We start from the raw sequence: 13,723 nt of genomic DNA on the forward strand, positions 1-13,723 counted from the left end.
AACCCCAAGCCTCATGCTCCTAATAAGCAAACTATAGCTCTTTTACTTCAAACAATAGGCAAAAGCCCCAAATCCTCTACAGGCTGTTTGGATAGCTACAAAACAGCACAGAGAGAAAATTTTATCAGCATTTTATCGAACAGTTACAGTGAAAAATTATGAATGTCTTTTATGTCGAAGATACATTAATGGGTAACTCAACAGAAACCATTAGAAACTCCAAGACAGAACAACACTGGAAGCCAGTAAAACTAAAACACATCTAAGAACTGCGTGCACACAGCTAGAGAAATAGGATTCGAAGTTTTAGCACAAGGATAAAAATTGAAAGCCTTATCCTACATATAATGCAGATTCTCCGTCAAGAGAAGTTTTAACGATCTAAACTAGTTGTCCTAAAGTCATCATCACCACAACAACAGACCTTGAGAAACAAATTCATCCACGCAACCTGGAGCCACAGGCAGTTCAGAAGTCAGGCTACAGAGCCACCACCTGTCTTCTGACCTAAAAGGGAGCTCAGCAAGTACCTAAGGAAGAATTCAGAGAATATTTTAGCAGTTTGACTGCATTCATAACTTCCACTGCTTTATCTGCATTGCAGGAGTTTCTAGGAGCTGTCAATCTGATTACACTCACTCTGCAAAAATGTGGAGACCACTTCTTCCAAGCTGTCGTGAGGTTGAAAATTCTCCAGTTATTTTTGTAAAGTAGTTTACAAAAACAGGTTTTAAGCATCTAAAAAAAATATTCTGGCTGGTCACACCACAGGAAATCTATACTACTTCAGATGTTTTAATGCATTTTTACATTAAACGTGATTTGCTGAATTAAATTGGTAAAGGTGAGAGATATAGGCAGGTTAGCAAAGTAGTGGGAATACGCTTCTCAAGCTGTTTTTGGGGGGGTTTCTTTCGAGTAAGCAGAGAGGCGATGCGGAGTTCCACAAACACAAATTTGCCCTGAGAGTAACAGATCTGGGTCAGAAATCAGACTGAGAGGTTTGGTTTCCTGCCCAGATCAGCTGCAGAGCAATTTCATGACATTACCGCAATTCAAGAGAGAGACATGACAAAACCTTAACCCCTGTTTTGCTTCAGACTTAAATATATGCATATATATATATATGAAATGAAAAGGGCAGAATTTACACACCATTTAATTTGGGCCTGTACTTTACTCCTTGGAATATTCCAAATGGAAACAGCAGTATCAACATAATCCAAGTCAGCTTTACCTCCGGGCACTCAACTCCTCCTCCCTCCTTCCAAAAGGAAAAATTGCTAACAAACACGCTCAGTAACACACTGGTTCCATATCGCTCATCATTATTTACATGGAAACACCAAATGGGTACTTAAAATAATGATAATAGTGAGTTGGTAATTTGATCACAGATTCCAGATGATTTCCAATGCTTAAGGCATTAACCACAATAAAGTTTGATTTATTATTACATTTTCTCTATTTATTCTCCCATGAACGGAATAAAACCCGTGTCACCAAGGAGCAGCTAAGTGAGACAACAATAACATTTTATTAGCCTGCATATGTATAAACACGTGCACCCAGAAAAGCGCTGGATGTACTTTTAATTAAAATCCAAAATATTTATTTTCAAAGAAGCAATATTTTAAATAGCCACTCGGAAAAAAAAAAAAAGAGTAAAAGTTAACTTCATGCCAAGTTTTTTTTTTTTCAAATAACCAAACAGATGTCCCAATGAAATTTGCCATTATTCTTTCCAGGAGGAGAGCAGCCATGATTTTTCCAATAACTTTAACAGAGCTCGTTCCAATTCTGCTTTCCTGGACAAGGTACTAGGAAAATATGGGAAATCGCTTTCCTGAACATTTCTTATGAGGAAAATGCCATTAAATCAGACTTCATTACAGATTGAGAGGGCAAGCGCCATGTCCTCTGTGCCACTCAGTGATGATACAGGAGGTGCACTGGAGACGTTCTAGTATCAAACTAAGCACCTTAGAAAACGAATATATCCTGCTAGCACATGGCTGACATGGATGTAAGATGGAAGCCTAAGAACCGAGCCCTGATTTTATCAAAGTCTGCCTCCTGTCAGGAAGCCAGGCTAACAGGAAGTCCAGGGCACTGATCACTGTTCCAAGCCACTGATCTAAGAGATGACTTCAATAGCTTGGGAAGCACAGCCTGAACTGGGACCTCTAACAAAAGGCTTGGAAAAACACCCATTTGCAGTGGCCTCCTGGATCACTCAGCACTGCTGGCTAGTGCATGTCAGCTTCCCTGTTGTGACAAACACAGCCAGTTGGTTGAAAAAAAGGCAAATCTGAGCTTAAACGCCCTCACCCAAGAATTCCCTGTAAATATCCAGTACGCCACTTCTCTCAAAGAAGGAACATTCATTTAGAGATGGCTTCTGAAAAATATCTTTCCCCTCTGGGTCTGGCACACGTCCAATGGGGCACTGCTGTTTTTGATGGCCAAGATACCCTGTCACAGTGCTCTCCCAAGTCCCCCAGTCCACATTTCCTCCTGCTCAAACCCCAGCACCATTTTGTGATCAAACCATTTTCATGCCAATTGGCTGATTTCTCCTATGGTTTAACAGCAGATGAACAGTACAAAAAGAAGTGGTTGTGCTTGTTTATACAGCCATATTTGTTTGGTACCATAAACAGAGTTGTAAAATCCCCAGCATATTTTTTTCAGTCCCTTTCACAGAATTTATGCTCAGTTCTTAACATCAGAAGAAACAAAAAGCATTTTGAACACGGGGATGATAAATATTTACTTGTCCAATCAGACAAGCATCAAACAGTTTGAATGTACAGTTCTACAACAGCTATGATCTGTTCAAAGATGAAGTAGGTTTCTTCTTTGCAAAAGGCTTTCATTTAATAATGAGTACAAATGACATGGCGTGCTTTCCACAAGGATTACTCTCCCAAGTTCTTAAAAATAAAAGATGAAGCAGGACCTCCTCATTACAGAATCCCTTTGCTGTAGCACTATGTAGTCTCACCATGTTCTACTGTATTTAGTCCCACTTTCACCTTCAATTTTCAAGAACCTTATCCCCAGTGTATAACTGAAGAACTGGGGCACAGAAAGGCCGAGGACCGTAGCTAAATGGGTTTTCTTACAAAAAATATGTTCAGCAGGTAAAATCTCTAACACAGATGTGTCTGCAGTACAGACCTAATCCATCAACAAACCGTGCCTTTAAGAATATAATTTCCTTAGCAAAGAGGAGCTGGAAGCAGTAAGGTGGTTATGATCCAAACACAAAGTACCTCCCTAAGAGTGCTTTGCACTGACAGTCCTAATGCTCTGCGTACCAGAGGGCCTAAGGGACTTAACCAAAACCACACACCCTGTTTTGTCACAAGCACCTCATTTAGCTGAGGTCTAATAAATAACAGATTAAAGCCATGACAGTAATATCATCTCTTCTCTTGCTGAGACTCTTGTAAAATTGTACAAAAAGATTTTTTTTTTGCAGAAAACAAATAAAAAAACCCCAACATCTCCTTATGAAAGCAGATAAAAAGACTTTTAAAAGAAAAAAAACCAAACGATCAGGACACTGGAGGAGGACTCTGCTTGTATGGTAGCTGCTAATGGTCAGGGTGTGCTCCACGGGGAGCGCTGTGAGCATCCCCTGAGTGGAAGGCTCCTACACAGCATAGGCACCGTCTGGGCTCTGCAGGGTGCTGTGGGGTCCGTGGCTCCTCTGGGTTAACCGACGGGAGACCAGGGCTGCAGCAGCGTGTGCCAGGGCAAGGACTAGAGGGCAAACTGCACAGCTCCCTGCTGCGTGGGGTACCACCAGCTGCTGGCTTAAATTCCACGGATTAAGGCAGTGCAACAGCAGTATCAATGAAGTAGTTTTGAGTCGGGCTCTCAGGTGTTCCTGAGTTCGAAGTTTTTTTGGTACTTTTCCACCAAAATAAGAAGGGTCTGATAGGAAATGATCACCACAAACATCAGCAGCTGCTGAGCATAGATGGTACTGATACAGAGACAGCTGGGTACACATTTCTGCGGTCATTTCCTTGATGAATAGAGCACACTGTTGCACATAAAAATGGCATTGTGAGCCGCTCGGAAAAAGCTATAGGTTCAATCTTGATTTGGATGACTAAGACTTGTCTTTGAGACAGAGCGACTCCAAAACGTGTCAATCTTCTCCCACTGGCATTCCACGCCTAGGAAAGCGATGGCGTTCACCAGCAGCTCTTCAAACCTATAAGACATGCATCTGACGGTGCAGAAGGTCACAACTGACAGGTCACTTAAGTGCACAGAGAACAGAGGTTTTAAAAAGAGGGTCTGTTCAGCCAACTAGGTCCTTGCTCCAGCAGAAGCCAGAAAAACATGTCCCAGGCCCTCTGGGAAAATTGAGCTAAGTGCTCTGGGCAGGCAATCCAGGACAGTTGGCAAAACAGAGTATGAGTGAAAGAGGAAATCTCCTCAAAGGCTAAAAGGCAAAGGGGCAAAATGCGAGCGTGCTGGAGCCTGCTCCTAAAATGTCATTATTGAAGGGGAAGTTAATGACTCTTTCCCTCATCTACAGGATGTGTTCTCCCCCCATAAGCTATCATTTAAAGAATCAACTAGTACTAACTAAGCATGCTATTAGCTGTTGATATTTAATAATGCAGGAACAGAAGCTACAGCCCTGGCCTTGCCAGGCCTCTTGATTAAGGGCAGCGCTGTAACTAACAGTGCCTTTGGCACTTTGACAATTCCAGGAGGTTAGTGCAAATTTCTGACAGGATATGCGCGTCAGCATTTCACTGAATCACTAACCAACCATTCTGGATAAAAAAAAAAAATAAAATACATCCCATGGTTTTAAACATATATCAGCGAAATTACGAAATCTGCTCACAAGGTATCGCTTCTGACCTTTAGTATTGCTCCTGACAGTCACATTTCTCCATTGCGTCAGCACAATGAATATTCAGCCCTGGATATAGTGGTGGCCAGTCAAAAACTGCCCAAGAAAGATAAGTACCCCAGCACCCCTCGCAGAAAGAGAGCAACTGCCAACAACCAGAGTGTTGATGAAGAGCAACTCAGAGGTGCCTCTACTAAAACAAGCTAAGTTAGTAAAAAGAAAGTTCTCGAAGCAAGGACACGGAGCTCTGTGCCATGCTCTGAGTCGTAACATCGGTTGTGGAGGTCTCAAGCCTCAGAAAACAAAACAAAAACACGCACAGCCCTGCAAAATTCCAAATAAGCAATGGAAATTTTGAAAGAGAGCACCTACCTTAACCAACTACAATTAAAAGGATGAAAAAACACGAGGGCAGAGATACAAGAAAATGCATGAGCAGATGCAAAAGCGAGACCAAAACATATAAAAATCATTTTTCCAAGCTTTCTTCTAGTGAAACAAATTAGACCATGGAACATCCTCATTGCTTTTGACAGGCTGAACCAAGTTGGAGAGAACGCTGGAAACGCGTGCGGCAGGGAAACTCTGAAATGAGATGCTTTCAAAGGTCCTTTCCATCTTTAACACTTATTATTCTAATATTATTCAACAGCTAGCAGGTCAAAAGCGTTACGCAATTATACAGTCTCCATATTTCCACTACAACGCGGATGGGGTATTTGTCACTGCAAAGCTGCTTCCAACAGGCAGGCCATAGCAGCTCACAGAAACAAGATAAACCGGGCAGATGTCAGAGCTCTCCCACTGAGTGCTTTAGTCTGAGCACTCAGTTTAGCAACATGAAGATGTTTATGCTGGCTGCAAGAGGACTTCAAATGGCTTGTCTACAGAAATTACTTTAGAGGAATATTATACATGACATCATCCAACTACATTAAGTCAGTTCAATTACTGCTAATCAACTTAGAATATATCTGTGCAGTTATTTTTAGAGGTTTTACTGAGGTTTATTAGGAGAACATATTCTAGCACACCCTTTATTAAGATGCCATGATATTCAACTATTTTGAAACAGGACAATTTGATTTGGTACATCTTTTGTGTAACATTGACATTTCTCAACATTTTTATCCTTTCTTATTCTGCAGGGATAGTTACTTCTGAGGACAAATGTTAACTGACTAACAGTGAAAACACACTGGTTTCAGAGAATTTAATTAGGGAATAGACTACAGATTGCCAGGTCTAACTATCCAGGAATTTGCTTCTCCCTTCTCATTTGAAACTCGAAGAAAACGTTGAAAATCCTGACAGCATCCAAAGCAATTATGTTTCTTGTTTTCAGTGCTCACGGTAACATATGGTGTGCAAAGCACAATAAAGTTCCCAAGGAACACAGCGGCTGAGACTGTTCTGCATTTTGGACGTTGGATGCTACTGGGATACAGAACTGCCTGTTTGTTTTGCTGAGCACAAGTTCAAGTCTCCTTTTGCAACCTATGTAGGCAGAGCAGCTCCGTGGTCAGGTGCAAGGCATGAAGCCCCATCTTCGTGCCCTGCCAAGGCTGGAAATACCAAGCTCTTTCCCTGCAGTCAGTGTGCTGTACTGCAGTGCCAGTACTGCAGCTGCACATGGGCTCCGTGCACCCCTGTGGGCACTGCACTCAGTGCAGCTGTGCATAAAGCCTTGGCAATACAGACCCAGTACTATTTGCTACTGTGCAAAAGATAATTAGCATCACCACATCAGCATCGCAGGCAGTGTACCATACAAACACTAAATTAAAAAACAAACTCTTTTATTATGGGAGCAGGAAAGAGAAAATCCTTTCCAGGCTCTTCAGTTGTCTCCTTTTCTCTTTAGGGTAATTAAAAGTCATCTTCTGCTTACCTATTCCACGTGGAGCTTGTCATACCTCTCATGTCGTAATAAATCTGGAGTGAACCCATAAATAAAATGTTAATCTAACATTACTGAAGCTAAGTTAAAGTAAGTTATAAAAAAAAAAAAGAAGGAAAAAGAAAAAAAAAGAGGCTCACCCACTCTCTACCTCCACACTGCTTTAAGGTTAGCTTTTATTACTCGATCAACATTTTTTAAGGGTCTGTTTTGCTTTCTGTACACATGTAACTCCCATTACTGTCAGTGGAAATTATGTATGCACATCAGTAGCAAACCAGACCACAGGATATTCAGCTCTCTAAGGTACCCATGTCCCCGTTACAGTCATGTTTCAGGAGAAAAGCCAACAAACCTATTTGGAATTCTGCCTTTAAACAAACACTGTGTTACAATAGACAAAAGTGTAGCCTGATTCTTCCAAATGGAAGCAATATCCCAAGGGAGTCCTACTTAAAACCATGAAAGAGCAAATGGACAACATTTATCTTTTTCCACCATTCCCACAATGTTTCACAGTCTCACATAATAAAAGTGATAAGAAGCATCATTAAAAAGCAACAAAGACATGATTTTTCACTGAGCTTTAAACTGAAATGGTTAAACATTCACAACAATGCTTGAAAATAGCTAACAAGAAAATGGTGATATTTGTTTACAAGAACTAAGAGTCATCATTGTGTTCAGTACTTTTCCATTCACAGACCACAAAGAGCTTTTACAGTATTGGATCTCTATCTCCATACAACAGAGGAAGAAGCTAAGAGTGAAATGGAAGAGATGTGGCCAACAACTGAGATGAATGCATGATTCCTAACTCCTCATCTAATATTTGCTCCACTGGAAGCACTTCTTGACTAGCCAGTATCATGCCATCTCAGCAGCCAGGATCCTGAGAGGGCACATATGTTATTGATTTACACGTTAAAGAACCCTGATGCAAAATCTCCTAACACATTACTTTGCCAATAGTCTATTCTTTTAAGTTCTTGTTATTTTCCACTGCATGAAGGAGTCTCCTCATCTACCCTCAGATACCCAAGCATCGTATTTATCCCTGTATGCCTTAAAAGCAAGAGAAAGCACTTGATTTCCAGTAATAGTACATATTTTCATTCCACTACTCATCATCTGACACATCAGTGTTTTCCCTAAACCACATGTAATTTCTTAATAAAAAAATACTACATCTAATCATTATCATGGGAAATATGAACTACAGTGTCTTTGGACACAGGCACCTGTCCTGCCAGCTTGCTTACCATGTGGCTATAAAAGAAATCATGGTTTCTGAAACTCTGTATTTCCTCAATGAACTTACTGAGTGCGCTCTATGTGCCAAATGAAAAAATCAGACAAGGTCACAAAAACCAACACAAAAGGTGAGACTGAATTTAATGTGAGCTTTGCAGCTGAAATCTACAAAGCTTGATCCTACCCAAAGTTATTTCACTTCTAACACAAGGGGAAAATTCATAATAGATCTTAAGTTCGCTTTGAACACCCCTGTTTGAAAAAACAGAACCACATTAGCAGTGTTTTAGAAGTCACAAACACCAGTCTAGACATTACAGCTACAGCCTCCTTTTATCTTCTCTGACTCATACATATCTGCATGCACAAGGATGTGCTGTCCACATGGTTTTCTTGGTAATTTGAATATCTCAAAGATCCTGGTCTGAAAATTGCTGTATAAAAATCTAGTGAACCAGGTTTACTTATACAGGTGCTTAACTGAAGAATCTGAGTTCTTATTACTTCGAATAAGAAATAAATATCACTCAGCAAGCTGTAAATCAGAAAGCTGCCACTAAAAGATGCCTGAACCATACAAGTCAGAAGGATGTAAGCATATTATCTGGAAAAAGAGAAACTGTACATCTTTGCCACAAAAATATTCCTATCACTTGTTTTATTAAAAAGCTATAAGCTTTTCAGACAATACCTTACTTAGTAAAGTAAGATTCCTTTATTTATCCTAAAAATGGATGAAATTTTCTAAATGCACTTATTTGGGAACTTAATTTCTATTTACTTATTAAAGAGGGCGAGTCATAAAGATTGGTCCAGCCCTCTGAAGGCAGCAGTTTGTCATAATGTTTGGACATAACTTGAAACTTTTTTGGTGTATGGTTATCTTACTTCCTACCACCATTTTTTAAAAGAAAAAGATGTTTTGTTGTTTGTTTTTCTTCCCCCCACAATCATTTAATACTCTAGAAGTGAACTGCTTGACTCTCAAGTAAAATTTTGAATTTGAATGTAAAACGAATTAATTTAGTAAAACTTACTTGTACTGTACATTCATCGTAAGATTAATTTTATCAAGCACTCTGGATTACTCACAAGAAATTATAAAAAAATAAAACCAGACTTATTGGCACACCATACTGTTTTCTGCAGGGCATTTGTTAAACAGTGTAGCTGTACCATGATCATTATTTTCATATAATCATTTCCATTATAAATCTGCTTATATCTTTAGGTTTTTTTTTCTTTAGCTGCATCTTCAGTAAATCACTTTTGCATGTGGTAGCACAGGAGAAAGACCACTTTAGTAAGGCAGCTTGTATTCTGTTTTACAATGACTGTGGAGAGATGGCATTGAATATTTGTTTTGTGGTTTTTTTTTTTGACAGAGCTGGTAGAGAGATATATAGTATGTTAAAATACATGTTGACATTCTAACAGACACAAGTTACCACTTTTCCCACAGTCAAAATGATGCAAAAACAATCAAAAACAGAGCTTTTGATACATGGATGCAGTAGTTTTCTAATAACTCAAACAGCCTGCTGAAGAAAGGTATCTTAAATTGCATTGTTCTCAGGAAATTAAAAATGATTCATGCTACATGATACATATCAAGAGTTGTGAGTAATTATAATCATTGCCTAGCAAAAGCAATCTACTTCATAATTTTTTATGGTGTTCGTGACTGTCATATCTAAACGCTGCCTAAGTAAATTACTTCTGCACTCCAAGATTTAAGAGTGGCTGTAAAAGAAGAACCTGGACTCTGCACCTACCTTCAAGCAGAGCTTCTCAGAACAGGTAGCTCTCCTTAAACGTTGTCTTGGACAGTGTTTCACAAGGTTTTTCTTGTTTTGTCTTTTTACAGAGCCTAGAGAACCGTTTGCTCCAGTCTCTTTGTTGCCATGAGCATGCAGCCTGAATTGTGACGTGCTTCACTTTCAGCCTTGCAGGATGCATTATACCACAAGAACTCAGGAAATCAAGGACTTGATTTTGCTCTCGATCCAGACCAAGTCTATACTCATTAGAAATGTCAATCCAGAGCTCAGCGCTGCCCCTCTGCTCCCAGTGAGGATCTGCAGGCCGCCATGAGGCCTTCCCTCAGCCTGCTCTGCTCTGGGCTGAGCACATGCAGGGACTCAGCTGATCCTCATACACCTTGCCCTCCAGACCCTTCATCATCTTAGTATCCCTCATTTGGATGCTCCCTAACAACCTTACATCCTTATATTGTGGTGCCCAAAGCCACACCGAGCACTCGAGGTGAGGCCTCAAAGCGCACAGCACAGCAGGACAATCCCTTCCCTCGCCCCGTGGCACTGCTGGGCCTGGGGCATTCCAGGGCACAGCTGGCTTTTGGCCGCCAAGGCACACCACTAAATCACTTAACCTGCAGTCAGAAGCCCCAGGTTCTTTTCTGCAGGGCTGTTCTCCAGCTTCTAATCCGCCAGTCTGTATGTATATAGGGTTGCCTCATTCTAGGTGAAGAGTCTGGCACCTTTTCTTATAAAACTTCCTATGGCTGGTGACTGCCCAGCCCCCTAACTTGTCAAGATCTCTGTAAGGCCTCTCTGCCCTCCACAGTGTCAACAGCTCCTCCTAGTTTAGTATCATCTGCAAACTCACTTAGTATGCAATTGAGTCTTGTATTCAAATATTATTTTTTATAAAATCATTGAAGAGAACTGGCCCTAAAAGGGAACCTTGGGGAACCCCAACAGCAGCTGGCCATCATTCTGATGCAATCCCATTTACTGCATCTTCTCGAGCCCAACCTGTCAGCCAGCTGTTTTTTTCTAAAGCAAATAACGACAACAGCAACAATCTAGCTGTCAGGCAAAACAACCAGCTTTTGCGTATCAGAACCAACCACGAGTGATGAACAAGGAAGTATAGATGGAACTGTCATATGAAGAGAGCTAGATGCAGCTTCTTTCTAAGAAAAATTCCCCCTCAGAAATATATTCTATGGCTTACTAGTACATGAGATTTTCCTTTTTCTTTTGCTTCAGCTGTCTTTGAAAAGAAAATCAAACGAAAAGCAAACACAGGTGTTTACCTAAGGATCAATTCACCTGCTGCTGTGCTGCTCCACCTGCTCCTGTCACCTCGCTACCCAGCCCAGCCTCACAGCTGAGATGACTCATCTTTGCATGAGTACATTTTTCAATCATGCATTTTCAGGTGCTTGTCTGTGCAAAACGAGAAGGAAGGATAAAAAAAAAATTCCCTTAATATCACATCACTTGCCTATTTTGCATCCCCCTTTTTCCTTTCTTCGAAGCACAAAAACGCACAGTGGCTGAATCCTTCAGGCTTCTGAATGCCAGGCTAATGTGCAATTCACCCCTTCGTAATGAAAGGCATCATAATTCAAGGGCATCTGCATCATCCTTGCCCAGATAACAATTTACTGAGGCAGCGAAAAGGAAAGAGCTTTCAAAGTTTGTTGCAAAATTTCAAATCTGTGTTTGAATGGAGTTGATGGATTTCCAGAAGCAGAGTGGAGTGATCTGCTTTGAATTAGCCATTATCTTTTACATCCTTCCATGTTTCCTGTCATCACAAAAGAAGATGAGTTACCCTTTAACTTACTGTAGAATAATCTCTGACTACCAGCAAAAGGGTAGTTAATGCTACTGGCAAGGATGATTTAGGAGACAATTTCAAAGCTCAGTTAACTATAAAAACAGAAGTCTAAAACAGCCTCATTCATTCTACATACTGAGTGCGAGGAAAGCAGAGCTTAATACCACAACTGTTTGGGAGATGTGACAGCATGACAAGAAACGGTGTTTCTTTTCCCACCACTTTCTCACTAGACAAATGAATCCAGCTTTGCTGACAAAAATAAGCATTAATCAGCAGTTGCTAAAATATGATACTTGAAGTATGACATCAGTGCCCAGAACTGTCCTGGACCAGATCTGGCCAGCCTGAATGTACAAAGAGGAAATCCTTACCTTACAGATTAATCAGACTAATCCTTACTTCACAGATTTCTAATCTAAACAAACCAAGTAACCTGACAGCTGCAGACAGACCAGACAAACCTTTAGTACTCTGAAGAACGCTTGATTCTAAATTTGAACATCATCTTAAACCTCCTTAAACCTGCTTTGACTTTTTTCTTCCTGAATGGTTTGTTATTCTTAGACACTTAACAGTCCAACGATCTATAGTATATAGCTGTAACCAGTAGAACTGGTTAGCCAAAATTTTATTATGGAATATCATCACCTACAACAGAGGTTCCCAGCATTTTGTATGACTACACCTCCCGTAATCCTCACCCTTTCTTTTAGAACAACATGCATGTTTATCATTCATGTTTAATTGTAAACACCACTGAAATAACTGTTTAAAATGACTTCATGGATTTTTACTATGGTTGACAGATCATCTGCCACGTGAGGAACATATTTCAAGAGCAAGTGAGCAAAATATAACACATTTTCCCTGGACATTCAGCTGCCGGGGGCACAAAAGAGAAAGACTGTATGGAACTGGACTGAACCACTCCACAGACAGTAAAACCAAACAGATCTTACACACATTTGGTTGTGTAGTTGACAACAAGTTGACCCTTCATTTTACAATTTGAAAATGCAAAGTACTTGAAACATATCTGATTTTCCTATAGCATCTTCAAAATAACAGGAATGCTAATTTAGTGAGAGAGAATCTGAAAAAGATTTCATGAGGTAAATTTAATTTCTAGTAGGCTCCCATTAGGCTGAAAACTTCCATTTCACATATCACATAACACCTTGTTATTAAAAAAACAACGAAATGCATTTGGAATGAAAAGCCACTACAAAATTTCTGCATCTTACTCCACTGTTTGGACTGCTGGTGACAATTTGTCTAGGGCTTGAAGAACCTTTTAAATATTCACCTAAGTCTGGTAGCAATTGTGATGCCCATCATTGTCCATTTGTTTGCCATGAAAACAAAACAGATGAATTCTTTACTGAAGAAGCTCCACTAAAATAATCAGCAAGGAGGGAGTTACCAAGGTCCGTATTTAACTCACTTTTAAAACTAAATTCTCATTGAGATAAAAAGGAAAATCCACCCTGTCACAGCTTTTACTCGAAACTGATTTGCTAACTCTTGAAGTTGTCACCAAATTTGGTTTTGATTAACAGATGTCAGAAAAAGTTACCATAACAGAAGGAACAGATACTAGTCTCAATGTACATGCTCTCCGGAAGCAAACACCACATCTTGAAAACAAAAACACATCTTTATTATCAATAGAAGCAATTTCACTCTCGTCTCAAGTATTTTAACATTTGCAGGGCAACTGAAGTCTAGAGGGGAAAAACCGTCTTCGTTAATTGATGCTAGAAAAGACTACGACCTCATGAAATCCACTGGCGAACCACTGTATGGAAATTATGCCCATTCAGCTTTTTACAGTACTTTGTGCACTGACAGTTTCCTGATTTCACTTTCAGAGAAATCTGTTTTCCCAGTAAAGTAGACCTGATATCAGCAACAGAAGAGTAGCAAACATTTTAACATTAACTTTGTTGGAATTTCTTCAGATGCCAAACTAATATGCAGAACCGTAATTGTAAAACCTGAAGTAATCCTATTTTATTTTTAGTAGTAGTAGTATTTTCAATTTATTCTATCTCTGATAACTTTTTTCCCTTCTTTCTAAATCACCA

At 39.9% G+C, this 13,723-nt stretch overlaps 1 protein-coding gene across 4 annotated transcripts in view; it reads right to left on the reverse strand.

Moving 5' to 3' along the window:
- Positions 1 to 13,723, reverse strand: part of RET (ret proto-oncogene) — a 106,597-nt gene that overhangs the window by 53,960 nt on the left and 38,914 nt on the right. The window contains exon 1 of one of the 4 annotated variants that reach the window (XM_040702281.1): positions 9,818 to 9,943. The exons of the other annotated variants lie outside the window; for them this stretch is intronic. The gene's annotated coding sequence lies outside the window, so the exon portion shown is untranslated. Of the gene's footprint in view, positions 1 to 9,817; positions 9,944 to 13,723 lie in introns of those variants that run through there. 4 annotated transcript variants of the gene reach the window in all.

This window comes from Gallus gallus, chromosome 6 (genome assembly GCF_016699485.2).
Source record: "Gallus gallus isolate bGalGal1 chromosome 6, bGalGal1.mat.broiler.GRCg7b, whole genome shotgun sequence".
Lineage (NCBI taxonomy): Eukaryota > Metazoa > Chordata > Aves > Galliformes > Phasianidae > Gallus > Gallus gallus.